Genomic DNA, 21,792 nt, shown 5'->3' on the forward strand with positions numbered 1-21,792 from the left:
TCAAAAGAAATGAAATCTTGCCATTTGCGACAACATGGATGGAACTAGAGGGTATCATGCTTAGTAGAATGAGTCAAGTAGAGAAAGACAACTATCACATGATCTCCCTGATATGAGGAAGTGGAGATGCAACATGGGGGGGTTAATGGGGTAGGAGAAGAATAAATGAAACAAGATGGGATTGGGAGGGAGACAAACCATAAATGACTCTTAATCTCACAAAACAAACTGAGGGTTGCTGGGGGGAGGGGGGTTGGAAGAAGGGGTGTGGGGTTATGGACATTGGGGAGGGTATGTGCTTTGGTGAGTGCTGTGAAGTGTGTAAACCTGGCGATTCATAGACCTGTACCCCTGGGGATAAAAATATATTATATGTTTATAAAAAATAAAAAAATTTTTTTTAAAAATGGGGGAATCATCTCTCCAAGTGTGTTCCAGGGAATCCTCAGGTCCCATCCTCTGCCCCCAGGCTCTGTGTCATTCTTCTCCACAAGAGCACTGTGGTGTCCACTGGGTTCTATATGAGCCATACCTGGGAACTCTGAAAATTTAGTCTTTGAGGGGTGCCTGTGTGGCTTAGGTAGTTAAACCAATATCTCTTGATAGTGGCTCAAGTCATGGTCTTAGGATCATGAGATCAAGCCGTGTGTGGGGCTCCGTGCTAGGCGTGGAGCCTGCTTAAGATTCTCTTTCTGCCCTTCCCCCCTCTGGCCTGTGTGTGCACATATGTGCATGTGCTCTCTCTCTCTTTCTCTCTCTCTCTAAGGAAAAACAAAAACCAAAAAACTCTAGTCTTTGAGACCTCCTGGTTGTAAAAACTCACAAAAATCAGCCCCTCTTGTTTTCCCAGTCAGTGGCTTTGGGGGAAGTGCTTTCCTTGCACTCCTCTTCTCTCTCTCTCTCTCTTTCTCTCACCTCTCTTCATCAACAGGGCTCCCTCCCCTCCATAGCACTCCCAGTCCATTTCTCCCCCGAACCATGTCTCCACACACCTTCCACAATGTGGCCTCTTCTCTCCCTCTAGTTGTGCAGCTGGTTCTGTCAGTCCCCAGATTGATTTCTTGGGTATGCAGAATGATTTGATATTTATCTAGCTGTGTTCAAGGAATGAGGCAAGCCTAGGGTCCTCCTACTGCTCCGCCACCTTAGCTCCTCCTCCCTGTACCACTTCTTTCTACACTCCGTGGTTTACAATCAGAAATCGTGTCATTGAAATTAGTATTGCCATATAGGTAATGCATCATTTCTCTGGCTGCTTGAAAAGAAAACACATGATAGTGATAATACCTTCAACTTCGTATTTAGTTTTCAAAATTTTATTTATGATGTGTCTGGGTGTAAATTTACTTGTGTTTGTTCTATTTGGGCTCCATTCAGCTTTTCAAATCTGGATTTATGTCTCTTGCCAAATTTAGGAAGTCTTTATCTGAGGAGAATTTTTAATCACTTATTACATTATTCTATGATGGTTTCTTTAAAATCCTTGTCTGATAATTCTAACATCTGATGTAACTCAGTGTTGATGTCAGTTTATTTTCTTTTCTCAGTCAGTTTGTAGTTTTCTAATTATTGGTATGATGGATCATTTTCAGTTGAATCCTGGACATTTGGGATGTTACTTTAGGAAACTCCAAGTCCTATCAGAATGTTTTTTAATTTTAGCTGGCAGTCACCTGCTTAGTTTTGGCGGATAGGTCCTGGCCTACTCTGATGGGCTGTGTATCCAATGACCAGTTAAACTGCAGAGCTGTTGTAGTGTATTTTGGTCTGCTCAGTTCATCTGGTGCCACTGGTGTTCCCACTGGTCTCTGTTAATGAAATAAATGCCACCAAGTTTATTTTTTACAAGCTATGCATTTTTCCAGTTTTATCCCTTGTTATTAAAATAAAATTTCCATCATGATAAAAAATGTAAGTTTTATAATACATTTAATGACAGAGCTCCATTCAAAGAAACCACTAGAGCTATTAAATATAGCCACAAACTATTCTTTTTTTATTGTAATTAAGAATGTATTTATTACTCTTCACTACATGTAGAGTTACCTTCTATGTTGAAAATGGTTGTGGTTGCATATACAATATAATTTTCTAACTTTTTATAATTAAAAGTGAACTATAATAGAGTAGAAATTAACTCAGAGTCCTGGAAGACAATACTCAGGGAGATAGAAATAAAGACAGCTTAAGGTTACAGAAAGTGAGAAATAGTAAAAACATGGAGATGGAGTATTCTGGTGAGAAGGACTAGCTTTCGATCCAGGGTATCTTCTGGGAATTCCAACAAGTGAAGCAAGTTATCATGGCCCAGAGAAACCAAAAGTCTCATTCAGTGAGATAATTGAGAAAAATATGAATATCCATTTAGGTATTTTAATGCCTTGGAAGCTCATGGGTCTAGTTGCAATAATGGTTACTATTCTCCAATTCCCCAAAATCATTAAATAAAATTTCTTTGGCAAAATATCTTCACATACTGTCATGACTTGCTCTGTGCCCATAGCCACAGTGCTCAAATTAAAAAAATAATTGTGTATAAACACTTGATTTAAAGGTCGATGTGTTTATTTAAGCCCATGTATTCACATAATTTTATTTTTGAATTTTTTATCTATTTATTTTTAAAATATTTTATTTATTTATTTGGCAGAGAAAGAGAGACACAGCAACAGAGAGAACATAGGCACAGGGAGCGGGAGAGGGAGAAGCAGGCTTCCTGTAAAGCAGGGAACCCAATGCAGGGCTCGATCCCAGGACCCTGGGATCATGACCTGAGCCAAAGGCAGATGCTTAATGACTGAGCCACCCAGGTGCCCCTTCACATAATTTTAATGGCAAGTTAAATAAATGTATAATTAAAGAAGGCCTATAGTTGAATAATATTGTTCAGTCTATTCCAAAATCAGTAAATTAGTTCTGTTTTGTATGACCATCCTTGACCGTTACTAGAAGGAATGTTGGCTGCTTCTTTCTATTATGTTTTAGCTTTCCAGTTTGGGGCAATGGACTCAGTTCTAGGGATATAATGATGAAAATGCATGATGTCTTCCTAAAGGAAACAAAAACCATGAGAAAAAGATGCACAAAAATACAAGATACAATATAATAACTGCCACAGTGAAGCCATAAAAAAAAGCAGTCAGACAAATCAGAAAAAGAAGACCTGTTCATGCTCTTTATGCCAGATGGAATTCATTGGAAATTATAAGAATCCAAACGACTTGATAAGTTAGCATTGTTTAATACAAAGGACAATGTAAGTTCTAAAAATTAAGACAGGATCTCATGACCTGTGTGCTTACCCTCGAAGCATCCTGTTCTGACCAACCAAGCTAAATTGGAAACAACTGACTAATGTTTGTAATGTTCACATTTTGTCTCTGTTTATCAAAATATGGTCGTGATAATACCTTTAACAAGTTTCCCAACTGTCTCATAAACCAAGTCCAATTTTCAATGCTAACTTTCACTCCCAAATCCAATTAGCATTTCCTCCAACTAAAAGCAACACCATCACTGGTCTCTGGAATGCTACATTGTTGCCTCCGAGCCTGGGATTTATTCTGCTTCACCCATCTGCTCTCTGCATGGAAAGAATTGAGGAGTGCAGCAGGGGATCCTATGAAGTCCTGGCTTCAAACCTCAGGCAGAAATAGCGGGGTTTTTAACAATAAACACCCCGATGAGAGCCACCTGGCAAAGTGACTATATGCAGGAACTCTCAATTCTCAGGTTCATCTGCTTCAAGCACAGTGTTACTAAAAATGAAGCATTCACTTTTCCTTAAAAATGAAATTCTGTCACTTTACCTAAATCTGACTGAAATAGCCACATAGGGCCAAACATGTAACATTGACAGTGTCATGTATTCATGAAACATTGAGGTATATGGGGACCATCAAAATCTCCTGCCTAAAGAGGAATTTTCAATAGAATTTTTTCATTTGCTGATTTTATATCATAGGCTTATTGTTGTTCTTAAACATGCATTGTTTGTTTTTTTTACTTACAATCTCACGTTTGAGAGTATAGATCCTAAATAACTTGAACAGATAATAGATATACATAAACTATTACTCTAAAAGATCAAATGTTGCTTCAATCTTTATTTAATAAAATGTGCACTAGTATTTCCAATTGATACATCTAATTCATTCCTTTGCCTTTGTTATGCATATTCTAGACACAAAACTATTTGTAGTGTGTATGAACACAGTTCTGCTTGTACTACTTTTGGTTTTGCTATGGTGACTACCACAATTAGGAAAAGTATGCCACCTACCTATAGATTAATTCTGAAAATCATGTTTATTGTGCTTACTATCTGCTATCTATAAAGATATTACAGCTAGTAGGAAAATGTAATGGTCATGATTTGGTAGAGCAAATACAGAACAAATATAGAGAACAGGCATGTCTGTGATAACTTAATGACAAAGATAGGTAACCGTGACATCAGGGGCCTTGGCTACTTTATCAGGTTAGCGTCGTTTTGTTGACTTGAAATCAAAGACCTAAGGAAAACCTCTCAAATGAATAAAATCAGGAGACAGACGCCAGCGCTCCAAATCAAATACTCTGGCCAACGTGCGTTAGAAATAGACTAGTTTTCTGAAACAAGAGAATGAAACCATTATAAATTCTTCACTAAGAGATTAATAATTAAATTCTCAGTAATCCACATTGTCATTCCCTAGGTGCTGTCCTTGAAATTTGAGGACCTGAATGGCACATTTTCACATCGAGACCCTATTTTCATGTGAAAACGTGGACCCCACCATTTAAAAGACCTGTAAGAGCAGCGGCCATTCCTAATAATATGCAGGTGTTTATCAGTATAAGAAATTGAACCAAATGTTCAGAGAAAAGGCTGAAGATATGATGAATTGTGCTTGCAGTAAACAATGCTGCAAACCCTCACATGACCTGGTCACCTGCATATTTATTGCTTGGGAGGATGGCAATATTGACAACACGTGTCTTTTTTTAGCTTCCCAAGATCCCCCCAAATTTCTTTAAGCATGCTAATCATTAGGAAGAACAGTATTAGTGACCTTTAGCTGACCTAATCAATGGTGCTTTTATGCCCAAGTTCACTGCTGGGGTTGTTGAGAGAGTCGTCTTCTGACATTAACACAGAAGACACTTCAGAAATACCTTTATGCCCCACATCCTCCTCCCAACCACCTCATGTTCACCTGGAATTTTAGTTAAGTCCAGAGCCGCTGAGGTCCTAGTTTTAAAGAAGTTATTCCAAGCCTTAGGTTAACTAACTCTCTTATAGAAGACTTGGATCTCTTTTGCCATGACCTACAGGTGTGCTTACCTCAGTCACCCTTAGATGCCCAGGCATCGCAGATCCTTTCATGCCAGGTCCATCGAGCTTCAGTCTCTTATGCCCAAATGCTCTGGGCATGGCTTAATTTTATCCAATTTCCCACCCTTTTCTGGACTGCCCACTGTGTGCTAAATATCTCAAGCTTTACTCTAAGCTCGATTGCCAATGTCCTTAACCTCTTACCCAAACATTTCTTTCACCTACTTGATTGAGCTGAAATCAGACTATTTTCTCAGGATCCCTTTTTCTTCGGCAATCCTCTCAAGTGGGAGCAGTTTTCTATTCTCCCAAATCCCATGTTCTCAAAATAAACTAAATGTCCTTCTCATTTCATTGCTACCCTAGGCAGTTGCTCCTCTTTCTTCACGAGAAATCTCAATTGATCTTATTTTCCCTTCCCTCCTCCTATGTTCTTCTGTTTAAAATAAGATGAAAATTGAGAGGAACACTATATTTACTGAAAAAGCATTCACTTTTCCTCTGTAAGAGATGCTGAACTCTAGGAAACAAACTGAGGGTTGCTGGAGGAGAGGTAGGTTGGGCGAAGGGTAATTGCGGGATGGGCATGAAGGAGGCACTTGGTGTAAGGAGCATTGGGGGTTATATACAACTGATGAATCACTAAATTCTACTTCAAAACTAATTTTCAAAATCTCAATTTATTTTTAAAGCATGTGGCTTTAGATGATGCCACCCACTGCCTTTCCTTCCTGCAACCTTCATTCTACCTCCTGGTACGTTCCCCTCTGTCACTGAAGATCTTAGAATCATCCACCTTTCATCATTCTTGGAAGCTTCAACACCCATGCACAAAGTCCATGCACCTGTTATCTCCCATTGGCCTACTTATTTCTAATGACGGTGACTACCACCCCTCAGTTTCTAGCCACTCTGTGGTCACAGCTATCACCAATAACCTCACTAAAAAAACAAAAAACAAACAAACAAACAAACAAACAAACAACAGCAGCAACAAAAAAACCCCTCACTTTCAGTCATTCTATTGCCTAACCATAAGCTCTATTTCCCCAGTTCTCTTAGCTCAAAGATATTTTTCATTATTCCTAGTCAATTGTTCTAACCATTTCTTTTTAAAACTAATTGGCATCTCCTTTATCTCAGCTTGAATTTCATGGTCTAATTATATTCCCTTGCATCTACTGTCAGCAACCCTGATCCTGTCTTTCTCTATTGTACTCACCTGGCAAAACCACACTTACGGTTAAACCTAACACTCTACCTTCTCCACACCTCCAAGCAATTTGAATGCAGCTAGAGAAAAACTCATAAATCACCCATTGCACTGATGAATATCACTTTAAATTTAGGAACCCCATCTCAAAGAAGCTCTTAGCACTAGACCACAATCCCTTTGGAGTTCTGCTTCCCAAGGTGACCATTTATACTTTCTCTTTCCTCGAGCCTTCCTCCCTCTTTGTTACTATAAATGGATTTTTAGGTTTCTGATTTCACTTGAGAAGGACTACCTCATCTCCCAACTACTAAACCTGTTGCTGGATCTGAGATTTGATTTTATCCTAATTACAAGCTCATAACTTAGTGTGTTAATTCTTCGTGGATGCTGGCAGAAGACATGGGATTTTTGAGTCACAAAAAATGGCCCACACAGCCAGCAGCATGAGCATCAGATTGACCTCAATTGCCCTTGCATCCATGCCCCACAGAGTTGACATTATACATAAGGGCCAGATGAGGACTCCATAGGAACAACCAAAGAATACTGAGTTGGGGAATTCACTGTGTTCATAGCAAGCAGTCTGAAACCTACTCTTTGTCTGAGAGGGAGACATGAATGACTTCACTACTCAAATTTGCTTGCTGCCATACCAACCCCGAGAAATGACCTGGGTATGGAGCCATCAGGGCCTTGCATTCTTGGCATTCTTAGCAAGAGCCTACAAGGATGCACAAAGCCCCAAGATGGATTGTTTCTTCCAGCAAACCATCCCATTGCTGTACACATTCCTGGAAAAACTTGAATTTTCTTATGAAATATGCCATTCCATTAGCCACCCTGATTAATCTGACTGTCAAAGGTTGGGACCAAGTCTGTTTTATTTGCCTCATATAGCATTTAATTAAGGATGCTGTCAGCGAGACTCTAAGAAATAGGATGAGATCAGCATGTAATACCGACTTCAACTTTACTCCCCAAGGTCCTGGGCTCAGCAATGGAATAAATGCCCGGTGTACCAGCAGGTCTTATTTCAGATAGCCAGGATATAGTCTAAAGCCAGTCTGTGACCTATGCAGGGGTGTTTAGACCCACTTGCTGATTCTTTAATGTCATTACTAATAATCCTAGGGACAAAAGATGAGTAAACCTCACCTTCAAAGGAAGGACATTCTTTCACATACAAATATATAATACAAAGGAACATACTTCACTCCAGTTTGGAATTTGTTGTTGAACTTGATTTAGATCATGGTTAGGTTGGCTTGGTTAATGTGGTACATGGGGCAGGGTCACTGAGTAGTTGCAGCCTTGGTTTCTGTGTGTGGCAACCCAAGGCTTCTTGGGCATCAGGAGAAGCACGTAAGTGTGTATCATTAGGATGGAAACAAGATTATAGGGGTCCATCTATTGTACGCATACAAGATTGAAAAGAGGACAGGTTCTGAAACTGCCACTGGAGGTGTCAGGCATGGCAGTGTAGTTTAGAATCTATATGTAGGAAGACCCAGTAATGAGTTAAATTGCCAGCTGCAGATACTGCCAGATTCAGTTAGACCATGAAATTGCTTGTCAGTCTGCAATGCCGAGTCTAGGAGACAAGGAGCATGTGAATTGCTCCCTTTGCCTGAAACACCTGAGGTCTAAAGTGTCTGTCCTCTGGTGCTAGAATTGTCATTCTCCTTCAGTGGCCATGAAACTTGTTTCCCAGCCCGGTTATAGTCCAGTTAAAGTAAACTATAACTTTACTTTTCTCCAGTCATCTGTTTGAACCAATACCTCTCAACGAGAGGAGTCAGATATAAGTAGGAAAAAGCTAATTAAAAAAAATTTCTAGTAATCCCATTATATTTTTCCAACTTGGTCCATGTGAGTCATTGTAAGTAGAACTGGTGAGCAGTATTTTTGACCAAGTGATCTTTTTCTTAATGAGCTAGGACCATGTTAATTCAGTAAAAGAATCCAGATAGCTGAATCAGAGTTAAGTTTGAATCCTTAGTCTCTCCTTTAGGTGGGCTGCCGGGCAGAGTGTATACAAGCCAAGCTGGCCTGGCATTGTCATAAGGGGAAAGAAAGAAACTTCAGGCTCATTAACAGTAAGGGCAGAATTGTGAATTTTCAAAACAATCTGTACGACCCTTCTCTCTGAAACTTTCATCCTGATCATTACCCAGGAAATGGTCAGCACAAGTAAATATTTCCTGGTGATGGCGATTTTTTGTGCCCTAACTGCCTCAATAAGGCGATTTTTTGTGCCCTAACTGCCTCAGAAAGAGGTGAAAGAGATAGAGTAAAAAATCTTTTGGGATTGTGGCACCAAGGTGGCTCAGTGGGTTAGGCATCAGACTCTTGATGTCAGCTCAGGTCATGATCTTGGGGTCATAAGACCAAGATCCCACAGGCTCTGTGCTCAGGGCAGAGTCTGCTTGTTCTTCTCCCTCTGCTCCTTCTCTCTTTCTCATTCTCTCAAATAAAGAAATAAATAAGATCTTTTAAAAAAATCTTTTGGGGCTGAGTTTTCAGAAGTCTACCCTGCATCCCTCAAAGTTCCTTGCTGTAAAAAGCCACCCTGAACATTGGTCCAGGTAAAGAATGCTTAGGGTTTTGCGTTCTCTGCACACCCAGCAGCAATTTGCAGGGATGCTGAGTGCTCTGGACAGATTGACTCTCTGTCACGTGCCCATTTACCTGTTTTCCTTACTCCCCACCTCCCAATATCTCCCCTTATCTGGGCTACCTTCCCATCTCACTCAACGCTGTCTACTTATGCATTGGATCCTCAGTGACTCAAGGACTTTCCTTTACCAGTGATTCCTTCTAAATCTTACATCATTGATTTCTACTCTATTCTAAAGCCCTTTCACCAACTTGGTTATCTCCCATCTAAAGACAAATGGTCTCTAGACTGCATTTCCAGGTATCATCCCTCTTCTCTATGCCAACCTCCTCCAGGGAGATGTCTGTTCTTACTCTTCTTTCTCACTCTCTTAACCCTCTCTGGTCAGACTGTCCCCATAGCTTCAGTGAAAACTTTGTCAACAATTTCCATTTTGCCAATTCAAAGCTTAACTTCTGTCTCGCATCTTACTTGACCTCTCAGTACCATTTTACAGGTGCTATCCCCCATCTTCTGGATACAATTTATTTAACATCTGTCTCCTTTAGCTTTTCCCCTCAGAAAATGAAAATGATTTTCAAACATAATGTACCCAAAATGAAACCATTTTTATTTTCTTCCTTTATGCATTCCAAAACAAGAAAATCAAGCTAAAGCAAACAAGCAATAACAAAACTAACAACCACAACATAGATAATAACAAAAATACATTTTCTTCCCCATTTTGATAATATTAACAACATTCACCCAGTTTGGCCGAAAATCTAAGAAGTCCAATTTGATTTCTCTCTTTCCTTAACTTCACATTCAATTCATCTTTATAGGCTTTAAGTTTTATAGGCTTTTCCTTCAAGATGTGTCCCAAGCATACCATCCTTTCCCACCTCTCCCATTTCTACTTTAGAGCAACCCATTATCATCTCTTACCTTGACTAATGGAATAGCTATCTAGCCTTTTTGGATGTTTCTATTCTTGACTTACTAAATTTATTTTCCATGCAGCTGTTGAAGTAACCTTTAATGTACAAGAGATCATATAAGTCTTCATTCAAACAATCCAATGGCTCCCATTATACTGAGTAAAACCCATATTCCCTAACATGTTCTATAAACAGGGGTTTAATTCTATAAACAGGGGCATAGTCTCACCTTAGCCTTCCTCTCCAAACTCACCCCCTGACTTCTCACTCTATTTTCTTGAACTAGACTGGATTTTCAGAGTTACTTGATTAGGCCAAACTTAGTCCTGAATTGGTGGCTTTGCATTTATTTTTCTCTGTTTTTGGTAGATTGCATGTCCCCAAGATGTTTCATTTACGCTTTTAGATCTTTGTTCAAATGCCACTTCTCCAGAGAAGTCTTTCTGGACTTCACTAAATAAGATGACCCCACTCACAGTCCGATATATACATACACATACTCTATTTCCTTACCTGCATTAATTTCTTCATATTATTTATTACTACATGATCAATGCACAGATGTTTGTGTGAATGCACACACACGTACACACATATACACACTTCTGTTTATTTTTTAGCTCCTCCCTCCCAGCCCTTACTAGAATTGTCTACCATGAAAGAGGCTTTGAATGTCTTGCTGATTATATAGCTCCAGGACCCAGCACAGGTCCTGGTCCATAACAGGAGGCCCAACAAATATTTTTGAATATAAAAGCTGAAACCATTCAATGGAAGCTTCAGTCAAATCTCAGAACTCTCAGAGGCAAATATTGATCATCAGTCGACATATCGGGTAAAATTTTGCCCTCAGCAGCTAAAAACAGTAATGAATCCTAGGAAGATTATTTCATTCTCCTAAACCAAATAAAATTAGTTGAGGTTCAGAATTCTTGCCCCAATTATGGTCTCTGCCAATTTTGATAAATTAAGTTTTCCATGCCAGCTGACACATCATAATTTGAAAAATGTGCTCTGTATATTTCTGATTGACCTTCAATTTTTAGGAGTATCTGATATCCTTACATTTCTCAGTTTCAACTTTCTTCTTGTCAATAATGTAAAGATTTGCAAAAAACAAAAAACAAACAAACAAAAAAGCTCAATGCTATTATAAAAGGGCTTGTATTTTTGTGAGAAATCCTTTTACTAAAAATGAAATCTTTTAATATTTGATTGAACTCTTTTTTATAATTTCATGATCTCTCTTTTTAATGGATCAGGCCAACTCTGTATAAGTTAATGGGAATGTGATTAGAAGCGCTTCATAGCTTAAAACAAGGTTGTCCTGTGTGTGCCTAGTGTTACTCTTTGATATTGTCTTTGAGTCAAATGAGTATTTTTGTCCTTTGGTTTGCGACAAAAGTAACTTTACCAGTTAGATGTTGTCATATATCCACTCTTGTTGAGCTGGATTCTCAAGGCAGGTGCACAAGGTTTTTTTGACATATCACAATGTCTTGAATTGTTTTTTCCATTTTGAGTTCCCTGGTTTATCTCCCATAATAAAAGGATAAGATAAGGTTGAGTGTGGGTAGGCCCTTTGAGGCACAGATGAAACTTTTGGTATTTTCCAAGTATCACACAATGACGCAGATGCTAGCCAATCACTGAAGATTTTAAAAGTCCAACCAAGCAAAACAGTCTGCTCTTTACAAGAAGTTGATTTTTATTTAAATTGGGCTCACAGTTTAGATCATTAGGTTATTTTTTAGTTTTTCCAGGTACTAATTACATCACTGTTTTATAGGTAGAGATTAGCCTGATTTACTCCCGTCTTTCTTCCTGTTTAATCTCTCTCTCTCTCTCTTCATTCTTGCTCACATCTCTGTCTCCCTCTCAGTTATAATGGTTTTTAACAAATTCAGTAAAATTTTATATGTAGGGTTCCTCAATCCAAAACTCTGTCAAAACTGCTTGACCAAAGTGGATGCAACTTTAGATGCATCTGAGACACACTTTTGTAAACATCAGGCATGTTTTTAGCTTCTCTGATGGTCGTCTGACCCCACAATGGAAGGTCTGAATGAAACATTTCATAAATGTCACAGATACTCAACCAGTTAAAAGCTGTGGGTTTTTTTTTCTTTCTTTCTTCAATGGGTTTTCTTTAAAAATATCTTTCTTAAAATTGTGATTTACCTTCTCCTGAAAACTGCAGTAATTCAGATATAGTGATTTCACTGCCTTCTTTTTTTTTTTTTACTTTTGTCTCCTGTAATCAACTTATCAAAGTATAACACACAAGCAGAAAAGTGTACACTTTGTACAGTCATAGCTCAATAAATTTTTTAGCTACTTTCCTTTGAAGGAGGCAATTAGAACCTGTGTAGGCAATAACAGAGGCAAAATTCCACTCAATGAAAGGAATGACTTTCAAATGACTAAAGCTATCTACACATGGGACAAGCAGCCTTGTGAAGAAACAAGGTTCTGCATGATTGGAATTATTTTTCATGGGTAGGAAAGATGAGGTCCTACACTAAGTGATAGGTTGGACTAGACGACCTCTTTGACTCTTTTCAACTCTAAGAATATATGTAAAAACAAACTGAAGAAAAATGTGTCCTAGAGGTAGCATCAAGGCAGTTGTATGCATAAAGTTCTATTTTCTAATATCAGTGAAAATGATATTTAGAAGATCCTTAAAACTAACTTAAGTCCATTCAGTAGGTACATTAAAAGAACAGTGGGACGGGTTTTGTTCTCCATATTCATAGAATATTTTATTTTAATTTAATAATAGCATCACTGAAGTCTGGGCTCAAAGTTTGGAATAAGTTTCTTAAGATGAAAGATGTATATCTAATCCTGTTATTTGGGTGAATTTTGACCAATAGTGAAATTTGTAATCTCCTCTTATTAAAGCTAACATAATTTTATTTAACTCCAAGATGTTACCTAGGTGATGATTATAAAACTTTTTCATAGCTGTGCATCCCAAATTCAACAGCAGAATTAAGATTTAATTTTTGTGTACTTTTTCCTGATGAGAACATTTGTTTTCTTAATATTCTTCTATATGTTGACCATTTTGTGACTTAAATGTTTTAATATGCTATTTTGTTTTAATGATTTAACCAATAGGAAAAGGGGGAAATAAAGATTAAAAATTGTCTAATTTTCTCCTTAACACCTGGGTTCTGCAGAGTCCAAGGTGATTAAATTGAAGGCAGCATTGCTTTGGAGTTACCTATTAAACAATATTCTGGAACAGCATCAAAAGTTTTGGCAAAGAAGAATCATTTTTTGGATGAGAGGTTAAACAAAGGCCCAGGCCTCAAATTTATCTATGTCTCTGAGTGAGTTTTAACACCATTGACCTGGCCAAACTCCAATACCATTCATTATATCTTGGCTGTCTCAATCGACCTTGAAATTTTAATAAGGCCCTATATTTCTTGTCTTAACCCACTTTCATAATATCGCTTGGAGCAGCCATCCAGCTGTGGTTTTTCACTTTAGTAGCTAGATTTATCTAGCAGTTAAGGGCATCCCTGTATCTCTTATTCCCCCACAGAAGCAGGAAGAAGCTCAGTGAATTTGTTCCAGTGAAAAGATTTGACCAGCTTAGACAAATAGGTAAGAAAATCCATGTAGGATAATCCAATTTCTCATACTGCATTCATTAGGAAAAGTGATAGAAGCAGACACCCAACTGAGCACTTAACTACAACCATAGTTAAATTCTGCAAAGCCCCAAAAGGTAAAATGTTACAAGAAATTAAAACACCGGGAAGCTTTACACCAAGATACATTCCAGATCATCTGAAGCCTTTTGCCTTTGAATTCTCACAGTTGGCTCTTGGGCGCTTTGATCCATCCTGTCTGAACACATCACCATGTCAAGTTACACAAAGCAGCCCAGCAGGACTGACAAGGCCCAAGAGCCAGTGCAAGTGTGTGTCTGGCGCATCTCTCCTAGTTGAACTGTCCTCATTGGTGAGGATTTTTCGCATGCAAATCATGCACCCAAAAGCAGTAGGAAAAAGGAAGAGATTCCTCGATTCCTCCCACTTCTAGGGAAGGATATATTTCCTTTCATGACCCCACTATCTTATCAGACCACCATTCCCATTTGAATTATTACACTTAGATCCTGAAAGATCATTCATTAATAATATCAGCTTTATGAGTCTTCATCTAAACAATACCTCACTAAGACCTTTCATCAATTTCCATTTAATGGGTTCCTCATTCTGGTTTTCTCTCATTCTGCCTCTTTTCCTATTTTAGCCTATCTAAGCAATATATAGTAGAGAAGTTAGAGAATTTTTCAGGGATTTTAAGGAATAGATTGTAATGGAGAAATAAGAGGGGCTTAGAATATGACTATGCTTGAGTCACTCAGATTGTCTGCATAATCCCCATTTGCTCCATATTTCATAGGCAGGCATAGATGGCAAAAAGCATGCTGAGAAAGTAAATACAGTATTCTTTCAGTTGCACAGAATAAGTACAGCTAACCCTTCTACAGGTCAACCCCACATGCCATCGAAAACCTACATAAAACTTTTGACCCCAACACCCACAAAACTTAACTCTTAAATAACCTACTCTTGACTAGAAGTCTTACCTATAACATAAATAGTTGATTAACACATATTTTATGTCATATGTATTACACACTGTGTTCTTAAAATAAAGTAAGCTAGAGAAAAGACAATGTTATTAAGGAAATCACAAGGAAAAAAATACACTTACAATGCTGTGCTGTATTTATCGAAAAGCATCTTGTAAATGGACCTGCACAGTTCAAACCCATGTTGTTCGAGGGTCAACTGTAATGATTGTCTTTAGGGCCTTTAGGGCCTTATAGTGTTTAGGGCCTTTATGGGTTTTCTGTATAGAGAATTGAGGCATAAATTTAATTTGTGTTTGTGCAACTAAAAGGGCCTCCCCAATGAACCTACTTATGTTTTGTCCTTTGTAGTAAAGTCTCTAGCTGTAATGTATAAAATTGATTTGGTCAAACCAAGAACCCACAGAAAATGATTAAAGACCCAAGAGGTGATGCATACAGCCTCTAATTTGTCAGATGACAGTACAACTCATGGCAATAGGAATAATGAGCATTGTTTCTGTTCTAAATTAATATAAAAACTTTCCACAGCCTCTTAATGCACAGGAAACATTTTAGAAATTTACACACAGATTGGCAAAGTCAAGTACATACCAACCAGTGAGATAATTGGATTGCTCAAAAATGTTTTGCACTCTTTAATGTGAGGGAGCCAAATAATTTATGGGCTTTGGGGAGTAAACTCTTCTCTGCAGAAATGTTTGATGCTTTCCAAACGGCCTCTCCTCCTTTATGCCATAAGAGATTTGACTCAGTAGGTCATGTTCAAATACAGACAGTGTGCCTAGCACTGGGTTGGGCATTCCTTATTGAGCAAAATGTAGTGAAACTGTGATGGTGATTGAAAGCGTGGGCTGTGGAGCCAGACTTCCTTGGTGTGAAGGCAGATTATGCTCTCTGTCCTTCTATTTCCTCACTTAAAAAATACAGATAATAATAGTAACCTAATTTACAGAGCGGTTGTAAGGAACAAATGATAATAATAAATACAAAAAGTGGAGAACAGCCTCTGGTGCACAGAAAGCCTAATAAGTATTTTCCATCATGACATAAAGTCTTACTTTTTTTAATGACAGACATTTCAAATTTGTTAATTCATTCAATATTTTATGCATTTGTTAGTATAAGAAAGTAAATCTCTGATCATTGATACTATAATAATCATTCTAAGAACATAAAATATTTTCTAAAGAACCATCTGTGTATAAAGGCAGCCTGTTTTCAGTATCAGATGAACCCGTTTCTCAGTTGTATTCAGCCAAAGCTATAAAGTAGGAAATATGCCAAAACAAAAATTGTTATTAAAATAAAATCACATGTGGGGGTGCCTGGGTGGCTCAGTCGGTTAAGCATCTGCCTTCAGCTCAGGTCATGGTCCCGGGGTCCTGGGACCCAGCCCCCCATTGGGCTCCCTGCTCAGTGGGGAGCCTGCTTCTCCCTCTCCCACTGCCACTCCCCCATTCATGCTCTCTGTCTCTTTGTGTCAAGTAAATAAATAAATCTCTGAAAAAATAATAAATAAAAAAATGTGTATGTTTCTGAATGTAACAACCATTCTGATCACGCACTCAACAATTTATTAAGAGCAGACTTTGTGCCAGTCACCCTGAAAATACTGAACAGACAATAATCTCTGCCATCATGTAGCTTCTATTCCAGGGAAGGAGAAAGAGAATAGAAGTGCACTTACTAGAACTCATTTTCAGGGTGTATTTTGTTGCTCTTTTAAACCTTGCTGACCTGTCAAGATGCAGGCCTGTTCCAAATCCACCATTCTACAGGAGTTAGATTAAAGTTCTTCTGTAAGAGAAATAGAAAATTGTTAACTGCCCTCAAAAAATCTTCTAGGATAAGGTTATCTGTCTGCTGTTTTTGCTGCAGAATTCTGGAGCTCTGTTCCGGACTCTTTCAAGGACTTGAATGGGCTCACGGTCACAGTTGGAGAATTCCGCTCTCTCCTATGCTATTCTCCACTCCTCCTTGCTATCCCTCTCTCCCCCAGTCCACACACATCCTTGCCTTGTGGGGTTGTTAGGTCCCCCCCAAAATGGGTCCGTGATTAAAGGAGTGAGACTGATATAAAGCGAAGGTCAAGCAAAGCTTTATTCCACGCCAGGCATCAAGAATCAGACCGAACGTTCAGGGACGCACCTCTTACAAGAGAGGGTGACCTTTTTCTGTTTCACAGACTAGTTTTTAAGGGCAAAGGCCATGCAGTTGGGCCTGGCCACGCACAGGTGGCCAATGAAACTGTAACACACAGAGAAAGCTGCACAGTCATGCTAGGTGACCAATTGAATTACAATTTACCCTAGTAGACATTTGAACCAGCCTATCACCTTGGTCAGAATTGGCGCCCAAAATGTGTCCATAGGGTGGGGCCCACGCTCCTTGGTAACCAGGGAGACAGTATGCATCCCCCACTGATGGATGTCTCCACCTGGTCTGACCCACCCTCATATTTGAGCTTTGTTACCTGGGGCTGGTTTCCAGGACTTGTTTTTAAGTAAGTCCCCTGGGGGAAGGGGAGCAGGGACAGTTTAAGGGTTAAACAACAAAGTTATTGTTTAACCTTAATGGAAGCCTCTTGCTAAATAAGTCCTTACAGAGTAAACAGGTCTTCTTTTAGTCAACACATATTTACATTGCCATAGCATGTCTGTAATATGGACCCCTACTGAAATTGTCGATGTTTGGGAAAGCTGAAAAATGAGGATCATACTAACAATTCTTACCTCAGAATTTTCTAAGCTTCATGTCGGTGTGGTCCAGATATATCCGGAAAGGCTTACCCTCTCTTTCTGCCTCTTGCAAATACCTCTACATGGCTAGGAATATGCATGCTAACAAGGCTGAATTAAGGAGCTGGCGTATACAGAAATTCCCCACTTTTTCAAATATAACTGCTACCGAAGTCACTCTTTGGTAAATTGTCCTATGTTCCTTTTACAAAGACCCATTTTAGAAATTTTAGAGTTCCAAGCTGAAAGAAATCTCTTTTGACAACGTGATATGCTGCCGCCTTCTATTGGACCAGGTGGTTCCTACACACTCATGATCCTTCCTTTTTTTGTGTCGGCTGCCCTGAGGCTCAGGGGTCATTTTCTCTTCAATATCAATAAGTGTTCCAAGCTGCAGTTTTCTGGGACACTTATTCTCCTCTTTACACATTTTCATGCTATTAAAATGACCTGTGCGGTTTTTTGTTTTACTGACGACCCGTTGAGTTGAAATGATGGCTTTTCGTGTCAGCTAGCAAAAGCCCATGTCCTTTTGCAAATGGAAAGCAAAAATACAAGCAAATAAACAATTCTGAACAATGGCTATTAAACCTTAAAACCAGCAGAAATTCATAAGAGCTTTTTCAACGGGCTCAAACAAGCTAAAGGTGGAAGTCACAAACTGAGGGCCTTGGGCCAGATTTTCACTTTGGATGAGGTTTATTTATGTATTTATTTGTTGATTTATTTGTTTGTTTGTTTTCTAGCAGACCCAATCATTTTAAAAGAAAATCAAGTTATTAGCATTTAAAAGTTAGAAGATTCCAGATACAAAACTGGATTTCTGAACTTCCCTTAAATGGTTTTAATGGCTTGCAGTAATAACATTCTCTCTGTGCCAGATGCTGGGCTCATATTTAATCTTCTAAAAAGTCCTCTGAAGTGCTACCCATATTACTGTCATTTCACAAATGAGGAAATTAAGGCATAGAGAGATTCAGTAACTTATTTTCCAAATGGCATAGGTGGCAAATAGCACAGCTGGGACCTGAATGATCTGCCCCCGCCCCCCCACGTGGCCTCTCCCACCCCGGGCTCCAGACCCTCCCAGACAGATCTTGCTGTTCCCTGAAATCCAGAGGCCTGGACCCACATTCCCACTTGACCACCTAGCATCAGTAGCCGGAACTGAAAACAGCCTTGGCTCTTCAGGTGATCCCCTGCTGTTTGTAGGCATTTCAGGTTCTGACCCTGGCCTTAATTCTCACCAAGTTTAGAGCCTATAGGCTGGGGAAGGGAGCTGCATTTTGAATGTTTTCTGCATTCATAGGTGAAGCCTTTGCTTGAGGTTAATTAACATTCATGAGTCCCACAGGCCTTGAGAGTTCCTGCGAAGTCCTCAACACTGACGCTAAAATGGGCAAATGAGAACCGAAATACATCTCCCTGTGCACAGCACATAAAAGCCGTTTTAGCTCAATTATTCCCCAAAGCATTTCGCGCGTAATTGTTTCCCATTTATGGATAATAAGGACATGAATGACCACATTTGCATATTTATGTTGCTCGTTTGCCCTGTATGCAGTAGTCACTGCTTTAGAAGGATTTGTGTACCACCTGTTCTCTGTCAGTTATCTCTTCTCTGTGGTAACGATTCGTGGAGAGAAAAAAAGTGAAAGTAAAACTAATCTCCTTCATTAAAGGTGGAGAGACTTTTAATAAAATGGGACTTGCTCTGCACTTCAGAGGATAAGCAGAAACCTTTGAAGGATTTTCTGTCTGAGGAGTTTCCAGGGAGGAAAGGATATGATTTAGTCAGCGAGTCAGCTAAGCTCATTAATTCAGGTAACTTGTTTCTAAAAAGGGAATTTTCCTCTGAAATGCTGCTATTGGAGACCTTTTTTTCCCCTCTATATCACAACTTCTAGCCCCTGAGAGAAACCATTCTTGTTAATTAGCTGAATTAGTTGTACAGTTGCACATTATCATTTGTTGAAATTGTGTTCCTGATTCCCAAATTGTAATTTAAATAAAAAAGCAATTGAGAATTGCTTTTCCCAAAATAATGTTTTTTTTAAAATGCAAATAGATAAAGGAGGCATTTCCTGAAACTGCTCCTTGTTATTCTCTTTGATATTCTATCAGAAAAGGCTATGTCTGTAATGTAGGACAGAAAATTATGAAATAGGAAGTAAGTTTTTGGATTTCTCTCCTTTCTTTAGTTTTTTTCCTCGTATCTTCCCAAATCTTCACGGTGCTAAGTTCAACAGGTTATTTATAATAGTAATAGGAATAACATATGATACTGTAAGATACTATAATAATATGTATTCTATACATATTAGTATTGATAGAATATGTAAATATTAATACAGGTATTATACTAATTGTTATATTAATTATATAGTATTAATTATCAATTGTATCCTAACTAAATATACCATTGTTATCATTAGTTTTATTATTCTATTATAATTTTAGACAACTTTTAATTCTCTTGTATTGACTGCAGGTGGTCAAAGGGCACAAACTTTCTGTTACAAGAGGAATGGGGTCCGAGTATCACATGTAGGGCATAGTGACTGCAGTTAACAATAATGTATCGAATACTTGAAGACTGCTAAGAGAGTAGATATTAAAAGTTCTAAAAAAAAAATCATTCTTACACAAAAGTAAATATGCAAGGTGCTGGATGTGTTAGCTGACCTTCCTGTGGTGATCGTTTTTCAATACATTCATGTATCAAATCATCACGTTGTACACAAGCTTATACCAAGTTTTATGTCCTTTATATCTCAGTAACGCTGGAAAAAAGAAAGAAAATAAGCTAATTAAAATATTTAAGCCTCCTTTTTTTTTTCCTGTCATGAAAAAGACAATCCAGAAGAGTCTCCCCTTGATTCTCAGTGATCAATTGTCTTTCTAGATAGATATTTCCTGTTAAAACTATCACTTTCTAGCCCAAGGCCTTTAAGAATATTTTGTCATAGGATTTTATAATAAGGTTATACAAACATAGCCACTTATCCATTGCAGATTCATATATTTTAGAGCAAAATTAAAAAAAAAAAAAGTCCTAGGAATTATTGAAATACTTTCCCAAGAAACTATTTCCCCAGGCAAGAGCTGAAGGCAGAAACAGTCCTGTGGTAGACAGCACAAGGGACTACATGCCAATTACAATTAGAAGAAGCAAGAGAATTCACGTAGAGACCAGAAACACAATTCCTTTTATGGCCTATGAGAAACATCCCAATCTCTCTCAATAGTAGTATTCATCAAACAGCTAACATTCCAAAATTCCCTTAAGAGGTTGTTGGAGTGAAAAGAAATTTGTTTTTAGTGTGGTATCCTCAGGAAAGAAGCCTTATAAGATCATTTGCCTTGTTGGCCTGTCCACCTCCTATAATAACTATTGATCCCATAGGCTAATTTCACCCAACTTTGATAGAGGGGCAAAGGGTCTACAGCTGGACAGAGTCTCATAAATTTCTTGTAGTTTCTTCTGATCCCTTCAGAAGAGTTGTTTAATGATATCATTTTGAAGAGAATAAAAAAAGCAAACCAAGTTTCTGCTGTGAAGTTGTCACTGTAATGGAAGATGATTACATCAGAAGAAGTTCAAATGGAAAAGAATGTTTGTAGTTGCCTTGTAGTTTCCTGCTAACAAGCAAAGTGAGCATCATATGTAACTCCACAGACTAGCAGGCATCTTTGCTTCTGATCATTGCATCCTGAAACTTTATAATAAATTCCACTCTTGGGTCTTGTGCATCTGAGTGGCTGACTTGTTTATGACAGTTGAACTTAACTAGTTCCCAGAAATGTGTAGCCATAATGGAAGAGGTTTCTAAGAAGTGCTGGTGTGTGAGACTGTGGATGGCACAAACAAAAATTAAAGAAAGTGTCAGGAAGGAAGCCGAAGACCTTCCCACAATAATATATACTAATGTGACAAGTCAAGTTCAAGTCTGGGATAGAGTAGTATCTGAGAGGGCTCAGAAGTGTTCAGGGAACTTCTTACAGAGTTTGCAGCTGAAATTTGGGAGTCCCAGGGCAAAGGCACAATTTATTATGAGGAATGTATTCACAAAGTAAGGGATGAGCCACAGGGCGGGCTTCCAAGTCTGGTACAGGATACAGCCTCATGTGGTGCCCAAATCCCACAGAGTAAGGAACTCAAGAATCCTGCTAGCACCTCATCATATTCAATTAGAGGTACCAGGATGGTGTGGCTAACACCTGAGGGCCTTCCTCTACTCTTACTCTACACCTGTGGTTTTAATTTTTCTCTCTGATGACAAGGCAGGAAACCAAAAATGCATGCATACAATTATATGTGTATAAATTTTAATATAAAGTTTAATATAAAATGTATTTT

The 21,792-nt window shown here is 38.5% G+C and overlaps 1 protein-coding gene and 1 long non-coding RNA gene across 3 annotated transcripts in view; one reads left to right on the forward strand and one right to left on the reverse strand.

The window, feature by feature from the left end:
* The window catches only part of CRB1 (crumbs cell polarity complex component 1), a 147,513-nt gene that overhangs the window by 41,628 nt on the left and 84,093 nt on the right, over positions 1-21,792 (forward strand). The gene's annotated exons all lie outside the window — the stretch shown is intronic.
* On the reverse strand, positions 1,327-20,193 carry LOC116575688. The gene is made up of 3 exons (XR_004279915.1): positions 20,078-20,193; positions 16,382-16,491; positions 1,327-1,808 (listed from the first exon to the last, which is right to left on the reverse strand). It is a non-coding gene; the product is annotated as an uncharacterized LOC116575688 (long non-coding RNA).

This window comes from Mustela erminea, chromosome 17 (assembly GCF_009829155.1).
Source record: "Mustela erminea isolate mMusErm1 chromosome 17, mMusErm1.Pri, whole genome shotgun sequence".
NCBI lineage: Eukaryota > Metazoa > Chordata > Mammalia > Carnivora > Mustelidae > Mustela > Mustela erminea.